Raw genomic sequence first — 19,156 nt, 5'->3', positions numbered from 1 at the left:
ACAGCCTTCTACAATTAACAAGATTTTAACATCATTAAAGCTACATTCATAATTCTCTGCATTAAGATTTGACCATTGATACTAAAGCATCTGTCCCAAAGACTCTGAGGTTTGAGGTGGTCAACCAAAGCTTGTACTTCACTGACTTTGAGACCTTTGAAGTCACCAATAGCCCACAATGAGATACTTAAGAAAGATACATGACGAGAAAACAAAACTTGCCATTTCACTGTATCACCCAGGGCTGATATATTCTTTGTATTAAAACTTTAACTTAGTAAAAAAAATAATGGTTTTCACTACAAAATCAAATTTCATGTGACTTCCTAAAATATAACAAGAAAATGAAGATGCCGAAAATAGTAACATCAAAGACATACCATAATATATATAGTCCCATAACTTTTACGGTTCTATAATTTAAGAAAACTTAATTTGTACTCCTATCTATGAGAGCTACTGAGCCAGAGACTATTCATATTTAAGGACTGATCTATAAAGAAAAATAAGAGTTAAATAGTATTTATTTTTTAACCAAATAATGCATATTAAAATGATGCATACAAGAGCCCAGCTATACCTTAATGCTTATGCAAATATAACACCTTGTACAGAACTGTCAAGAAAAATATTCTTTGGAGGTTTCAATTAAACACATTGCCACTATTTGTTCCAGATTCAAATGCTAAGTTTCTCTCCTGGTGATCTCCTACTATACTTATTGGCATTAAGTCAAATGAAAACTATTTTAATTATCTGATGTTCTTATCAGTCATAACGAGTAAATAGGTACACAAACATTGGTTCTGCAAAACTACAAGACTAAGAAAGTAATTTCTTAATGAAAGTTGTCATTTCAAAGTATCCTCCCACACAGAATGGTCACAATGCTTTCCTAATCAGAGGCAAAACTACATTTGTCATGTAATACCAAAATGTCAAGATAAAGTCAATTACCAGTCTGGTAATGTGTTTAGTCTTTAATATTATTCTGGAAGAATGCTGCTCATATTGAGAAGCATGAAGTGCTGAGACCCAAGTTCTCACTATTCATTTAACATGGAATCTTATACAAGGTACTTAGATTCTCAAAATTCAAATTTCTTATCTGTAAAATGAGGGGACTACACTGTTGATCTCTAATGACTCTTATGGTTGCTAATATTTTATGATTTGGGCAAGGAACCTTAACACCTGTTTTCAAGTCACACAGGTGTTTTGTCTGCTGTCAACTCTATCAGGTGTTTATATAGGAATTCACTTTGTAAACATGTGTAAGCCACTGGTACTCTCTGGGTCCTTTCCTTCTAAACTCAATTTTCAATTCAAGTTAATTCCACAAAAAATGAACTGAACACCTGTTTGTGTTAAAGACTACATACAACTATAAAATCATGAATACCCTTTATAACATCATTCTTTTATAGCACTATTACTATGGATCTAACTGCCCCCATAATATCTTTTAATCTTAATTTCATTTGTTATGTTTAATAATACTGGGAGTGATAGAATCCTTAAAGTCATCTCTAAAGGTGATTCATTTATTCCAATTATATTACTGCTAAAATTTTTTTTTATTTGGAACTATGCCTACAAGGAAATAAAATTATGCATATCCTCTGATCCAGCAATACCACTACTAGATCTATAACCCAAAGAGTATGATAAGAAAGGGGAATATTCTCACATGTACAAAAATATTTGTAGCAACTCTTTTTGAAGAGGCAAAGAATTAGAACTTGAGGAGATGTTCATCAATTGGGGAATAGTTGAACAAAGGCAGTATACGAATGTGATGGAGTACTATTGCTCTTTAAGAAATCATGAGTGGGGGCAGCTAGGTGGCGCAGTGAGTTCAAATCTGGCCTCAGACACATAATAATTACCTAGCTGTGTGGCATTGGGCTTAACCCCATTTGCCTTGCAAAATAAAAAAACTTAAAAAAAAAAAAGGAATCATGAGTGGTCATTCTTCAGAAAAGCCTAGAAAGAGCTGCATGAACTGATGCAGAGTGAAGTGGGCAGATCCAGAAGAACATTTTACACATTAACAGCAACACTACAAGATGATCAACTATGATGGACACAACTCCTCTCAGTAGATCAGTGATCAAGGTCAATCCTGAGAGATCCATTAAAGAAAATGTCATCCTCATCCAGAGAAAAAACTATGAAGTCTGAATGAAGAGCAAAGCATACTACGTTCACTTTTTAAAACATCCTTTATGAGGGCGGCTACGTGGTGTAGTGGATAAAGTACTGGCCCTGGAGTCAGGAGTACCTGGGTTCAAATCCGATCTCAGACACTTAATAATTACCTAGCTGTGTGGCCTTGGGCAAGCCACTTAACCCCGTTTGCCTTGCAAAAACCTAAAAAAAAAAAAATACATGAGACTTAAAAGCTTACAAAGAGATACATATATTTACATATATAGATTTGCATATAAAGTCAATAGAAAATTATTTGAATAACTTTGATGGTGAAAATTTTTTTGGAAATATCATCTAGCATCAATTTCTGAGGCTAAAGTAATGATCGATCTCATTAGCAGAATACCCAGTCTTACCAAAATAGAAAGATTTGTATGGGCCTAATGATGAACAGTGCCTATCTTACTCAAGGACTAGTCTATATCAAGAACAAGGAGACCCCTGTCAAATAAGGTAATAACAATACACCAAAACATCTAATAAGAATAATGGTATAACGATCCACTCATATGAACCAAATTACATAATGAAATACTAATTAATATGCCAAAGTATATTCAATAGAATATAATACCTAGCACAGAAACCTCTATACATGGGGCCTATGAGGTGAACTTAGGGCTCAGTCTCTTAATTTCTCTGCTGGGTCTTGGAGCTTAGCTAAAACTTCTTATCATATTATCTTCATCTGCCATAAGATGCTTGATCCAGGGGTACATGGAAAGGTCCTAAGAATAAAAAGACTTCCCTACATGGGATGATTTTGTGTGCTTTAAAATAAATTCTGTCTATTCCCCTATTCTAGTTTTCTTAGTCTCTCTGACCATGTTCTACCTTTTAAAAAACAAATCTAAGGATATAATTTGGCTATATGAACTGGTCATGAATAAATATACCACCCTCAATGAAGTGCCCAAAGAGCAAAGTAGTTAGGATAAAGCAACTTTACAACTTTGTAGGGCTTGTCAAGGGAATTTCATACTTTGTTCATCATTATCAGTATCACACTGCATCCTGATCAGTGAGGTAATGAGGATCCAGGACAATGGCTTAAAATCACCTATATTTATTAGTGGTGATTGATAGAGTAAGAAAGTTACTCCCAGAGGACAGAATCTGGAGGTGGAATATTATATCCATTCAATTGAAAGAAAGTAGGCTTTTGGGGGCGGCTAGGTGGATAGAGTGGATAGAGCACCAGCCCTGGAGTCAGGAGTACCTGAGTTCAAATCTAGCCTCAGCCACTTAATAATTATATAGCTGGGTGGCCTTGGGCAAGCCACTTAACCCAATCTGCCTTGCAAAAATCTAAAAAAAAAAAAACAGCCTTATTCTAATATAAAAATATAAATGTATGGGTTCTTGTGAGGCAATCTTTCATGAAAAGCTCTACCAGCTTGAATAGACTTGCCCTTAGATGACATATGCATGTAAAACACTGATTCCCAAACTTTAAAAGTTTTTCAAGAAATTAAATGATTTATTTCAACTTTAAGACTGAATAAAATAAATATCTACCTGGATTATCAAAAAATCAAGTCTTTCCACTTCTCTCTTCACTCCAATCTACCTTTCTACTACTGTCAAAGTGTTTTATTCATATGTATAATCACTGCAGCTTAGTTCTTCTGGCATAGTCTTTGAAACTTCAGGGTCATCTCTATGTCTTTTGAACGAGACATTAGTGGATCATACATATGATTAAGCAATGGAAAAAATAATTCTTTTTCTTTAAGCACATACTGTGTAACAAGGAAATTTCACTTATTCAATCACCTCCCTATAAATAGGAATCATTTAAATTTGAGAACTCCTTGTAGAAATAAGCCTCATGCAGGTTTCATTCAAAGAGCTGCTTAATTATCATTATCAAAACAAAGGTAATGGAAAAGAATGTCAATTTACTTCTCTAGCCTGGTTTTTAACGTCCACTCAGTGAAACAATTGTCTATGGTGTCAATGTCTATCATGGGCTGCTATAATGGGTGGAGCTCCATAAAATTACTGTGGCTACCAACATTTGCTATTAAAATGTTAGGGTCTGGGGTGGCTAGGTGGCCCAGTGGATAGAGCACTGGCCCTGGAATCAGGAGTACCTGAGCTCACATCCGAACTCAGACACTTAATAATTACCTAGCTCTGTGGCCTTGGGCAAGCCACTTAACCCCATTGCCTTGCAAAAATCTAAAAAACAAACTAAAAAAAAAAAAAAGATGTTACTTGTGTTTCTAGTATCCCAAATTCAAAAGTCCAGTTATCATAATGAACAAATCTAACCTGGTGCATTCTCTCATCAAATTCGAAAGGCATTTCAGATTGAAAAAGACCTTTATTATGAATTTCTAAATTTTGTCCCCCTAAATTGTGCTCCTCTAAATTTAACCTAATTTGGTCTGAACAGGAAGACTGCAATTTGTTTGAGAACATTATCTTCTCTTTCTCTTCAATAAGAAGCCTAAAATTCCTTATTTGTATTAGAACTGGAGTTCCTGACTTGGAAATCAGGATTCATTTGTATGTGATATGTTATTTCTCAACACTACAATCAGACTTTAGCAATGAAGTCTCCTCATTTAAACCAGGAATGGTTATTTATATCGTGAGATTCTTCTTTTGTGCTCTATTTTGAAAATTGAGTGAATCTGAAGGGATTATAAATTTATTTTCCAGAGACAAATTGACTAATTTTTTTTTACAAATGTCAATGATGTGGCTGTGTAAAAATGCTGGAAAAAGAAATTAAATTTTTTATTTCAACTTTAAGACTGAATAAAATAATTATCTACCTGGATTATCAAAAAATCAAGTCTTTCCACTTCTCTCTTCACTCCAGTCTACCTTTCTACTACTGTCAAAGTGTTTTATTCATATGTATAATTCTGTTAGGGTAACTGTTCTGCTCAAAAATCTTGGCTGGTTGCCCATTGCCTTCTGAACCAAGTTCAGCCTTCTGCTTGATTGATATTCAAGACCCTTCACAATCTGGTACCATCTTTCTGTTATGTTGTTCTCCTCTATACCCTCTCTGATTTAATCAAACAGGACACCTCTTTGCTCAACATCAACAGAATTCTGATGCTTCCATTCATTTACTTAAGATGTTCCCAATAGTGCAAGGCTCCATAATTTCTGCCTGTTGAATTCACTTTACAAAGAAATTAATCTGAAAAGAACTTAACAGGTCATGTCTACACCACACGTAAAAGGAATCCCTACTATAATATCCAATGTCTGGTCATCAAGTGTCTGCTTGGAGACCTCCAAGGAGGAGGAACCCACTGTTTTGGACAGATCAAAGGTTAAGAAATTTCCCCTATAACATTAAGATTAGAATGGTGTCTTAGAAACTTCCCACCCATTGCTCCTACTTCAGCACTCTAAGGCCAAAACAAATGTCTAATTCTTCCCACATATGCCAGTCCGTCTATTACTGCTATGACATGCCCCAAGTCTTCTCCTCTAAGGGCTAAAAAAATATCTCCAGTTACTTCAACTGTTCCCCATGGGCATAGGTTCTTCACCATCCTGATCAACCTCCTCAACTTTATCAATATCCTTAAATTATGACATACACAACTGAACACAAAATCCAAAAAAAAAGATCTGATGAAAGCAGAGTACAGTAGGACTAATCTTCCTATCCTTGTAACTATCCTTCTCTCAATGAAGTTCAATAAGATTTTAATTTTAACTGCAAAATTCTGATGACTCACATTAAGCTTGAAATATACTGAAATCCTCAGATATTTTCCAGTTAAACTTCTTTCTAACCATTTCTTCCCTATCTTGTACTAGTAAAGCTGACTATATTGAACTTAAGTATAAAATTTTACATTTATTCTCACATAATTTCATCTTATCAGAATGATTCCAAAACTATATAGCCTGTCAAGATCTTTTAGGATCTGTCATTCAATGTGGATAAGAATATGGAGGGATCTAGTCATCCATCCAATTTTGTGTCATTTCCAAATTTGACATGCATGTCATATATGTGTTTATCCAATTTACTGATAAATATGAGGGATAGTATGCTGATTCCATGATGGTTTAGTTAGAAAATCCCAAGAAATCAGCAAAGATACCAATTGGGAAAAATGAATAACCTTAGCAAAAATGGCAGGCTACAAATAAAATGTACACATACACACACACACACACACACACACACACACACACACACACACACACAAAACAACAATAAAAACTTTTCTTTCTTTCAAAAATCCAACTATCCAAAATCCAATTATTAAGCAATAATAGAAATGAAAACCACATTCACAATAACTATAACACAAAAAAAAATTGTTCATGATTAGATAGCAGATCACATAAAATACTCATACAGATTCAGTAACAAGTGCTCCTTAAAGAAACAAAAAACAATTTAAAAAGCAGGAGGAATATTCAATGTTCATGGTTTGTCTGTGCCAGTATAATAAAAATGACAATACTATGAAAGCTAATTTATATTTTTAAAATAATATTTTTTTACATTCTTTAAGTTTTAAGATTCAAATTCTGTCCCTCTTCTTCCCCTCCCTCTCCCCTCCCAAAGATAGCAAACAATCTAGTAGAGGTTATACATGTGCAATCATATAAAACATTTTCATATTAGTTTTGTACAAGAGGATTCAAATAACAGAAGAAAGAAAGTGAAAAAATGTTTTAATCTGTATATAGATAACAGCATTTTTTCATCATGAGTCCTTTGGGATTGTTTTGGATCACTGTACTGTTGAGAAGAGCTAAATCATTCAAAATTCATTCATCAGACAATAATGTTATTATGATATTCAACCATCTCCTGGTTCTATTCATTTCATTTTTATCAGATTATAAAGTCTTTCCAGATTTTTCTGAAATATGCCTGCTAATCATTCTTATAGCACAATAATATTCCTTTATAATCTTATAATACAAATTTTTCAGTCCCCAATTGTTGGGCATCCCTCAATTTCAATTCTTAGCCACTACAAAAAGAGCTGCTATACATATCGGTACTTTTCCCTTTTTTATGGCCTCTTTGGAATACAGACAGTTTATTAGGTCTTTGAGTGTATTTCCAAATTGCTTTCGAGAATGTTTGGATTAGTTCATAACTCTACCAACAACGCATTAGTGTCCTAAATTCTTCCCTCCAAATCTGACAGATAAACTATTCCATGCTGTACTAATTTGCTTAGGTAATGATTTATATCTATTTTCTACCATATTGTTTTCTAATTTTGGATCAGTGTATTACTGAGAAGAGCTAAGTTTTTTTTACCAATTTTCCAGCAATTTTTGTTAATCTATGAGCTTTTGTTTAAAAAATGTGGATTTCTTGATTTAAGATTATTATGGATGTTCATTATAATATATTTGTTCTTAATCTATGCCACTGATCTACCATTCTTTTTCCTTAGTCAAATTATAAGTACAAAATTATGTTAATAATTTCCAATTTATAATGCAGTTTGAGATCTAGTATTACTAGGTCAACTTCCTTCGTACTTTTATCGATATTCTTGATATTCTAGACCTTTTGTGTTTTTCTCAATAAATTCTATTTTTTTCAGGTTTTCTTTTTTTTAAAAGATTTTATTTATTTTGAGTTTTACAATTTTTTCCCTAATCTTACTCCCTCCCCCCAACCCCAACAGAAGGCAATTTGCCAGTCTTTACATTATTTCCATGGTATACATTGATCCAAATTGAATGTGATGAGAGAGAAATCATATAAGGAAGAAATCATAAGGAAGAAATAGAAAAGTATAAGAGATAACAAAAGCAGACAATAAAATTAAATTAAAGTTAATAGTCCTTGGTTCTTGTTCAAATTGCCCAGTTCTTTCTCTGGATACAGATGGTATTCTCCATTGCACACAGTTCCAAATTGTCCCTGACTGCTGCACTGATGGAATAAGTGAGTCCATCAAAGTTGATCATCACCCCCATGTTGTTTTTAGGATGTACAGTGTTTTTTCTGGTTCTGCTCATCTCACTCAGCATCAGTTCAGGCAGATCCCTCCAGGTTTCCCTAAGTTCCCATCCCTCCTGGTTTCTAATAGAACAGTAGTGTTCCATGACATACATATACCACAGTTTGCTAAGCCACTCCCCAACTGAAGGATATTTACTTGATTTCCAATTCTTTGCCACCACAAACAGGGCTGCTATGAGCATTTTTGTACAACTGATGTTTTTACCCTTTTTCATCATCTCTTCAGGGTATAGACCCAGTAGTGGTATTGCTGGATCAAAGAGTATGCACATTTTTGTTGCCCTTTGACTGTAGTTCCAAATTTCTCTCCAGAAAGGTTGGATGAGTTCACAGCTCCACAAACAAAGTAATAATGTCCCAGATTTCCCACAACCCTTCCAACAATGATCATCATCCTTTCTGGTCATATTGGTCAGTCTGTGAGGTGTGAGGTGGCACCTCAGAGAAGTTATAATTTGCATTTCTCTAATAAGTAATGATTTAGAGCAATTTTTCATATGACTATGGATTGCTTTGATATTCTCATCTGTAAATTGCTTTTGCATATCCCTTGACCATTTGTAAACTGGAGAATGGCTTTTTTTTTAATTTGACTTAGTTCTCTGTATATTTTAGAAATGAGTCCTTTGTCAGAAACATTAGTTGTAAAGATTGTCTCCCAGTTTACTACATTTCTTTTGATCTTGGTTGCAGTGGTTTTGTCTGTGCAAAACCTTTTTAATTTAATGTAATGGAAATCATCTAGTTTGTTTTTAGTGATGTTCTCCAAGTCTTCCTTAGTCATAAACTGCTTCCCTTTCCATAAATCTGATAGGTAAACTACTCCTTGATCTTCCAGTTTGCTTATAGCATTGTTTTTTATGTCTAAATTCTGTATCCATTTGGATCTTATCTTGGTATAGGGTATGAGGTATTGGTCTAATCTAAGTTTCTTCCATACTAACTTCCAATTTTCCCAGCAGTTTTTATCGAAGAATTTTTAGCCAATAGCTGGACTCTTTGGGTTTATCAAACAGCAGATTACTGTAATAGTTTCCTACTATTGCACCTAGTCTATTCCACTGGTCCATCACTATTTCTTAACCAATACCAGACTGTTCTGATAACTGATGCTTTATACTATAATTTTAGATCAGTTAGGGCTAAGCCACCTTCTTTTGCACTTTTTTTCATTAAATCTCTGGAAATTCTTGACTTTTTATTTTGCCATATGAATTTACTTACAACTTTTTCTAACTCATTAAAGTAATTTTTTGGAATTTTGATTGGTAGGACACTAAACAGGTAGTTTAGTTTTGGTAGAATTGTCATTTTTATTATATTAGCTCGACCCATCCATTAGCAGTTGATATTTGCCCAGTTATTTAAATCTTATTTGTGTGAGAAGTGTTTTATAATTGTTTTCAAAAAGTTACTGTGTCTGCCTTGGCAAATAGACTCTCGAGTATTTTATATTATCTGAGGTTACTTCGAATGGGATTTCTCTTTCTAGCTCTTCTGGCTGTATCTTGCAAGTCATATATAGAAAAGTTGAGAATTTATGAGGGTTTAGTTTATATCCTGCAACTCTGCTAAAATTGTTCATTGCTTCTAGTAGTTTTTTTGGATGATTTCTTGGGATTCTCCAGGTATACCACCATGTCATCTGCAAAGAGTGAGAGTTTTGTCTCTACCTTCCCAATTCTAATTCCCTCAATTTGTTTTTCTCCTCTAATTGCTGAAGCTAACATTTTTTTTAGGTTTTTGCAAGGCAAATGGGGTTAAGTGGCTTGCCCAAGGCCACACAGCTAGGTAATTATTAAGTGTCTAAGACCAAATTTGAACCCAGGTACTCCTGAGGTCAGGGCTGGTGCTTTATCCACTGTGCCACCTAGCCGCCCCTGAAGCTAACATTTCTAATACAATATTGAATAGTAGTGGTGATAATGGGCATCCTTGTTTCACCCCTGATCTTATTGGGAATGACTCTAGCCTCTCCCCATTGAATATAATGCTTGTTGATGGTTTCAGATAGATACTGCTTATTATTCTAAGGAACAGTCCATTTATTCCTACACTCTCTAGTGTTTTTAGCAGGAATGGGTGCTGTATTTTGTCAAAAGCTTTTTCAGCATCTATTGATATAATTATATAAGTTCTGATGGATTTGTTGTTGAAATTATTAATGAATGAACCAACCCTGCATTCCTGGGATGAATCCTACTTGGTCAAAATTTATTATCCTAGTGATAACTTGTTGTAATCATTTTGCAAAGATTTTTTTAAAGATTTTTACATCTATATTCATCAGGAAGATAGGTCTATAATTTTCTTTCTCTGTTTTTAACTCTTCCTGGTTTAGGTATCAGCACCATATTGGTTTCATAGAAAGAATCAGGCAGAGTTCTGTCTTCCCTTATTTTTCCAAAGAGTTTATATAGAATAGGAACCAACTGTTCCTTAAATGTTTGGTAGAATTCACTTGTGAATCCATCAGGCCCTGGAGATTTTTGCTTAGGGAGTTCAATGATGGCTTGTTGGATTTCTTTTTCTGAGATAGGTTGTTTAGGTACTTAATCTCCTTTTCATTTAAGCTGGGAAACATTTTTGTAAATATTCATCCATTTCACATAGATTGCCAAATTTATTGGCACAGAATTGGGCAAAATAATTCTGAATTATTACTTTAATTTTCTCCTCAATGGTGACGAGTTCACCTTTTTCATTTATGATACTAGCAATTTAGTTTTCTTCTTTATTTTTTTAAATCAAATCGACCAGAGGTTTATCAATTTTATTGGCTTTTTCATAAAACCAACTCTTGGTTTTATTTATTAATTCAATAGTTTTTTTGCTTTTGATTTTATTAATTTCTCCTTTTATTTTTAGAATTTCTAATTTGGTATTTGATTGGGCATTTTTAATTTGTTCTTTCTCTATTTTTTAGTTGCACATGTAGTTCACTTATTTCCTCTTTCTCTAATTTATTCATGTAAGCATTTAAAGATATAATATATCCCCTGACAGCATCCCCTGACAGTCACTTTGAGTGAATCCCATAGGCTTTGGTATGTTGTTTCATTATTGTCATTATCTAGGATAAAATAATTAATTCTTTCTATACTTTGTTGTTTGATCCACTCATTCTTTAAAATGAGGTTATTCAGAGAGGAGGATATGCTACACACTTCAACATGTGGATCTCTGGTCTGTGGCTGTGAATAAGTCCCAAGCTTCTCTGTTTTTAAAAACCACTACTCTCTGAAGTTTTATCCCTTCTGGTCACTCTTCTCTCCAAACTTTATTGACCATGTCTACACCGATTCTCAATTTGGACTTTGGGAATTGTCCTCCTCCAAATAAGGCAACTGAGGGGAACCACAGGCATCAGCGTTTCATCCAACAACAAAGAAGGATACAGAGGAACCTTAAGCAGAAACAGATGCAGATCTCCAATGGGCCTTCTATATCAGGGCATTCTAAACTCCACAATAAAGGGGGGGACTCTTAGCACAAATAGTAAATAGAAACTTCATCTCCTCCCTGAACCTATAGGAGAGACACCCAGTCAGAAGAATGGAATTGAGAAGTCTTTGAGTAGGAAGGTCAAAGGTATCTTGGTTGACACCTGCTCCTTTCAAGGAAGACCAGTTCAGTGTCTTTGTCATCTAGGGTAGATCTCCTGTCAGAGTTCCAGAGTGGCCTCAGCCCCCCTTCCACCTACCCAAACCCTCCTAGCTGCTTCAGAGAAGGGTTGCAGCAAGAAGATGGTGGTTCTTGACTGTGAGATGGTGGGCACAGGGCCTAAAGGCCATATCAGTTCTTTGGCCCCATGTAGCATTGTAAATTATAATGGCAATGTACTATATGATGAATACATTTGTCCTCCCTGCAAAATTGTGGACTACTGGACCAAGTGGAGCAGCATTAAGAAGGAGCATATGATTAATGCCACCCCTTTCAAGGTGGCCCGGAAAGATATCTTGAAGATTTTCCTTGGCAAGACTGTAGTGGGCCATGCCATACACAATGACTTCAAAGCTCTTCATTACTTTCACCCCAAACCCCTTACCCGAGACACTTCCAGAATTCCTATCCTTAATTCCCAGGCTGGCTTCCCTGAGAATGAGTCAGTCTCTTTGAAGCATTTGACCAAGCAGCTGCTCCATCAGGACATCTAGGTAGGGAAGAGCGGACATTCCTCAGTTGAAGATGCCAAGGCAACTATGGACCTCTACAAGTTGATGGAAGTTGAGTGGGAGCAACAGCTGGCCCGGTCTCCTTCCTCTCAAGAATAAGGGAGGAAGATTTGTGGGACTGGTAGTTATTGCAGAGAGAGGGCATCAGACCGAGGGTCAACAGCTACCCCAACGAAACAGACTATCTGACCAGCTCAAGACTTAGGCTGGAGCTCTTGGGAAGTGAGTCTACCCCAGACCCAATCTCTCCGACTATAGACTATTGAAATTTTTATCACAGGTGTTGTGTTCTACTTGTCTAGAGTATTTCCCCTCTCAGTCCCAGCGAAGGGGTGGGGTAAGGGGAAACTCTCTACCTTGACAGCCAGCCTTGCAAGCTACCCACCCCTTAACATTGGTGTTTTAAGCTGGTCACAAGTCTCAGCATGCCTTGCTCCAGGAAAGCTAACAGGACAGTGATGAGATATATAGCTTCCCTAGATCTTCCCTAAAACATTATGGCTGTGATTAAGTACTTTTGTCCCAAAGTACCATCAGCCAGTACTACTTTTAGCCCAGGATCATCTTCTTCCCATCCTTGCTAACTGGAGGAGCCACCTCTGATGATCTGTTGATTCCCTGTTTTTTCCCCTGGGTAGTGAGAAGCAAGAAAATCAACTTTTTCATGGTTACATTTTTTTCAAATATCCTCTTTCCTAAGGGGAAAGAGTTATTTATTTGAGTCCCAAGTGCCTGTTGAGAAAGTATTTGTTTTCAATGCTCCCTCCTTCATTTTAAGTGAAGCCTCTAAACGCCCAAGTTACTGCCTTGTAAACTCTCAAAGCAAACTTTTATAGAGGAAGTATTGTTTTTTGCTACTTATTAAACAGATTTAGGACAACGTAAAACAAATAAAATAAAATAAAATGAGGTTATTCAGTTTCCAATTAGTTCTGGGTCTATATTTCCCTGGCCCAATATTGAATATGATTTTTATTGCATTGTGATCTGAGAAAGATGTATTCACTATTTCTGCTTTTCTGCAGTTGATCATTAGGTTTTTATGCCCTAGTCCTTAGTCAATTTTTGTATAAGTGTCATATACTGCAGAGAAAAAGGTATATTCCTTTCTATCCCCATTCAATTTCCTCCATAAGTTTATCATAACTAGTTTTTCTAACAATCTATCTACCTCCTTAACTTCTTCCTTGTTTATTTTATTATTCAATTTATCTAAATTTGAGAGTGGGAGGTTAAGTCTCCCACTAGTAGAGTTTTATTGTCTATGTCTTCCTGTAGTTCTTTCAGCTTCTCCTCTATGAATCTGGATGCTATCCTATTGGGTGCATATATATTCAGTATTGAAATCACTTTATTATCTATGGTACCTTTTAGGAGGATATAGTTTCCTTCCTTATCTCTCTCTTCTTTTTTTTAGGTTTTTGCAAGGAAAATGGGGTTAAGTGGCTTGCCCAAGGCCACACAGCTAGGTAATTATTAAGCGTCTTGAACCCAGGTACTCCTGACTCCAAGGCCGGTGCTTTATCCACTACGCCACCTAGCCACCCCCCTTATCTCTTTTAATGCTATTTTTGCAGCTGCTTTGTCTGAGATAAGGATTGCCACCCCTTGCTTTTTTCACTTCAGCTGAAGCAAAATATATTTTGCTCCAACCTTTTACCTTTACTCTAATTGTATCTCTTTGCTGCAAATGAGTTTCTTATAAGCAGCATATTGTAGGATTCTGGTTTTTAATCCACTCTGCTATTTGCTTATGTTTTAAGGGAGAGTTCATCCCATTCACAATCAAAGTTATAATTACTAACTCTTTATTGCCTCCATGCTATCTTCCCTCTCTTTGTATTTTTCCCCTTTTTTCCCCTTTATCCATATTCCCTAGTATTTTGTTTCTAAATACCACCCCCTTCAGTGTTTGCCCTCCTATATCCACCCTCTCCCCTTTCTTTCCCTTTCATTTTTTCCCTTTTCCCCTCCCTCCCTTTTGTTAGTTCCCCTTTTTCTCGCCTTCCATGTCTCTGTCCCCCCTCCCCTTTTAATACTTGAAAGGTAATTCTATTATTTTTGAGCCCTATTAAATAATCTTTGGTAGTCTAATTGGTGTGGTACTAAATAAGAAGATTAATTTAAGGAGAATTAGGGGCAGCTAGGTGGCGTAGTAGATAAAGCACCGGCCCTGGAGTCAGGAGTACCTGGGTTCAAATCCAACCTCAGACACTTAACAATTACCTAGCTGTGTGGCCTTGAGCAAGCCACTTAACCCCGTTTGCCTTGCAAAAACCTAAAAAAAAAATTTAAGGAGAATTGTCATTTTTATTATATTGACTCAGCCTACCCATGAATTACTATTTTCCAATTGTTTAAATATGACTTTATTTGTATAAAAAGTATTTTGTAATTATGTTCATAAGTTCCTGAATTTTTCTTATATTATATATTGTCTACAATTATTTTAAATGGAATTTTCTTTCCATTCCTTGCTGCTGTACTTTGTTGCTAATATACAGAAATGCTGATGTTTTAAGTGGGTTTATTTTGTATCCTGCAACTTTGCTAAAATTGTTAACTATTAATAGATATTATTATCTAGATATCAGATTATTAATAGATATTAATTATACTCTTAATGCTATTCCAAAATAACAAAATTACATTTTATAAAATTCAATAAAATAAAAATAAAATTTATATGCAAAAGCAAAAAGATCTAGAATATGAAAGAAAATAACAAAATGAGATGAGAATTAAGGGGAAATAGCACTTCTTGATTTCAAACTATATTATAAAATAGTAGTCATCAAAACCACTCAGTACTGGTTAAAAAACAGAGAAGGTAGTATTAGATCCATTCTTGGGATTTTCCCTAGGCCTATTGGTCAATGAAAGCTCATAAAACAGAGAATCTAGTTATAAGTTCCCTAATAACAATTCCTGAATTGTTCAAGGATTTCTTTACTGGTAAGCCACATTCAACTTGTTTTCTATGTAACTTCCCAATTTTTCCCATCTCAGCTAGCATCAGGAGATGTGAAGGACAGGAAAATAGCTGATGGCAGAGACTGTTGAGGGCCACAGAAAGGTCACTGCATGACTGCGAATGACTTAATGGTCCTCTTGCCCTGCTACATTCAATGACCTGATCACCTCTCCAGATCTTCTCATCTGTTCCTTAAGTTTTGGCACTTCCTGGAGCATTGAGTATAAACACTAAACCAGTGATAGCAACCTGAAGAAGTAAACTTTATCACCCACTGTCCAATAGCACTGAGGCATTTGTTTAATTTGTCAATTGGAGAACTTGTCATCTTTCTTGGCCAAAATATATTACTTGCAAATCTCCTTACATGTTCTGTCCTTTCTCATCTTTGTGCTCTCAACTCATTCCTTGATCCTTCAAATGAGTTCCTATACCTCCTTGCTTCCTCCAGGAAGTGCTCCTTGTCCCTTCCAGCTAGTAAAGATTCCTTTTCTCCCTTTCCTCACTGAGGACATTTTCCTGTTAACAGTCATGTGCTCAAGCACATGCACACACACACACACACACTCACACACACACACACACACACACACTTTACAGATGAGAAGACAGAGGTCCAAGGTTCAAGCGTGATTCACCTAAAGTCACAGAAAATCAATGTGCTGATGCTTTGTTTTGCTTTACCATCTATTTGAGAAAGAGGGAACTGATTGATGGGGGTAGGGAGAAGGGAAACGGAAAAGAGGATGAGAAAGAAGAGGGGGGGAAGGAGAGGGTAGAAGGGAATAGAGAGGGAAAGAGAAAAAACAAGAGAAAGAAGACAAGGAGTGGGGGGGCAGAGCCAAGATGGTGACAAGAAAGGATCGAGTCTTAGGTGCTTTCTGATAAAACTCAAAAGCTAAGGACTCTAAATTTTGAGAGGCAGAACCCACAAAGGGACCCATTGAGGCAGTTCTCCTACTCAAGGTAACCTGGAAAGAGCAGAAAGGCTCTGCTCCCCGGGGTCAGAGGGGCAGCCCACCAGAGGGGTGGCCTGCTGGAGCGAAAGAACTTCAGCCTCCAGGAGGCAGTCCCAGGGCGCTGGGAGGCGCAGCTCACAGCAGCAGGGGAGTTTCCTGACCTACACCCTGGGGAGTACCAGGCACAATGTGGGGGAGAACCAGGGGACCTCTGCCAGAGCTAGCACCTGGAGCCCAGCCCTCAGGGCACACAGCAAGCAACTTGGTCCTTTGGCAGCCCAGATCCAGGAACAGAAGCGGGTGGAGCAGGTAAGCAGGAGCCCCCAGGGCATGAGCCCATTGAACCTAGGGAGGGGAGTGAAGAGAGAGAGACTGCAGAGCTCTGTCCTCTGTCCCTGGAACAGGACTCTGGGGTTCTGACCACATTCAGATCCTGATAGCAGTCTAGGCCACCCTGGAAGAGCAGCAGGGCCCCCCCACCTCAGCCCCATGGCAGAGGGGGACACATGCGGTCATTCACAGACCAGGAGGGAGGACAGAGCCTCAGACACTGAGACCCTTGTAGGAGTGTCCCAAAAGATCAGGAAGCACCCCCAAAACAGGCGCAGGCTGAGAAAAATGAGCAAGCAAAGAAAAAAGAGGAACACAATTGAGAAATATTTTGCAAATGAGCCCAAGAAGGATCAAAATACTCAGTCTGAAGATAAGGAAGCAAAAGCTCCTACATCTAAAGACTCCAAGAAAAACAGAAATTGGGCTCAGGCTATGACAGAGATTAAAAAAGACTTTGAAAATCAAGTGAGGGAGTTAGAAGAAAAACTGGGAAAAGAAATGAGAGAGATGCAGGAAAAACATGAAAATGAAGTCAGCAGCCTAGTCAAGGAAATCCAAAAAAATGCTGAAGAAAATAGCATGCTAAAAACTAGCTTAGGTCAAATGGATAAAACAGTTCAAAAAGTTATTGAGGAGAAGAATGCTTTAAAAAGCAGAATGGGCCAGATGGAAAAAGAGATAAGAAAACTCTCTGAGGAGAACAAATCCTTCAGACAAAGAATAGAATTCAAGGAGATTGATGAATTTGCCAGAAATCAGGAATCAATACTTCAAAACCAAAAAAATGAAAAATTAGAAGAAAATGTGAAATATCTCATTGAAAAAAACAACTGATATGGAAAACAGACTTAGGAAAGATAATTTAAAAATTATTGGAATACCTGAAAGTCATGATCAGGAAAAGAGCCTTGACATCATTTTCAAAGAAATACTACAGGAAAATTGCCCTGATATTCTAGAAGCAGAAGGCAAAATAGAAATGGAGAGAATCTACCAATCCCCCCGAGAAAGAGATCCCCAAAAACCAACCCCTAGGAATATCATAGCCAAGTTCCAGAACTCCCAAGTCAAAGAGAAAATATTACAAGCAGCCAGAAGGACACAGTTCAAATATCATGGAGCTGCAGTCAGGATCACACAGGACTTAGCAGCAGCTACACTGGAAGCTCGTAGGGCTTGGAATATAATATACCGGAAGGCAAAAGAGCTTAGAATGCAACCGAGAATCAACTACCCAGCAAGGCTGAATGTCCTCTTCCAGGGAAAAAGATGGACTTTCAATGAACCAGGGGAATTTCAAAGGTTCCTTTTGGAATGGCCAGAGCTGAACATAAGGTTTGATCTTCAGATATAGGACTCAGGTGAAGCATAGAGATTGGAGGAGAGGGGGAAAATATGAGGGACTTAATGATGATGAACTGCATGTATTCCTGTATAGAAAAATGACACTGATAATACTCATATGAACCTTCTCAGCTAATAGAGCAGGTAGAGGGAGCTTTTATAGTTGAAGCACAGGAGAAAGCTGAATTCGAAGATAAAATATGGTGTAAAAATGGAGTCAATAGAAAAAAAGGGCAATGTAATGGGAGAAAGAAAAAGGAGAGGGGGAATAGGCCAAGATACTTCATATAATAAGATTTTTCTTTATTATAAAGAGCTATTGCAATGATATGGAAGTGGGGGAGGCAAGGGGGAATAAGGGAAACTTCACTCTCATCAGAGGTGGTTAGGAGAGGAAACAGCATATATATTCAATGGGGTATAGGCATTTGGAGTAAGAAGGAGAGGGGGCAACAGGGGGAAGTGGGGGGATGGGAGTGACGGAGGAGAGGATGGACCATGGGGAGAGAGTGGTCAGATACAACACATTTTCTTTTTTACTTATTGCAAGGGGCTGGGATTGGATGGCCTGTCCAGGAACACAGGGCCAGGTGGATGCTGGGCCTAAGGGGTGGTATGGGGGCTTGGGGCCTCTAGGCCCCAGGGCCAGGGATCTATCTGCTCTGCCGCTCAGCTACCCTACAGCAGAGTCAGAGTGAAAGGAGAGAGAAAATATAGTACATGGTAGTGGAGAAATACCAAAGGAGGGAGTTGCGATCAGCAATGGCAATGGTGGAAAAATATGGAAGTAACTTTTGCCATGGACTTATCATAAAGAATGTGATCCACCTGCGACAGAGTTATTGGCGTTGGAACAAAGACTCAAGCACATTTTTTATTATTATTATTTGGGGGGGGGGGGTGCAGGGCAAATGGGGCTGGGTGGCCTGCCTGGGGCCGCATAGCAGGTGATCCTTGGGTGTCTGAGGCCGGATTTGGACCTGGGTACTCCTGGCTCAAGGGCCAATGCTCTGTCCACCACCCAACCACCCCTACGATTATTAATATTTTATTTTATTTTGGGTCTTTTTTTTTTCTTTTTTTTTCGGTTTTTGCAGGGCGGTGGGGTTTGGGTGGCTTGCATATCACACAGCTGGGTGATTGTTGGGTGTATGGGGCTGGATGTGGG

At 37.2% G+C, this 19,156-nt stretch overlaps 1 protein-coding gene and 1 pseudogene across 3 annotated transcripts in view; one reads left to right on the top strand and one right to left on the bottom strand.

The window, feature by feature from the left end:
- The window catches only part of WDR25 (WD repeat domain 25), a 304,935-nt gene that overhangs the window by 205,490 nt on the left and 80,289 nt on the right, over positions 1-19,156 (bottom strand). The window lies entirely within an intron of this gene.
- Positions 11,490-12,477, top strand: LOC141506367 (interferon-stimulated 20 kDa exonuclease-like 2 pseudogene; annotated as a pseudogene).

Source organism: Macrotis lagotis, chromosome 1 (assembly GCF_037893015.1).
Source record: "Macrotis lagotis isolate mMagLag1 chromosome 1, bilby.v1.9.chrom.fasta, whole genome shotgun sequence".
Taxonomy (NCBI): Eukaryota; Metazoa; Chordata; class Mammalia; order Peramelemorphia; family Peramelidae; genus Macrotis; species Macrotis lagotis.
This window is presented reverse-complemented; position numbering and strand designations above follow the sequence as displayed.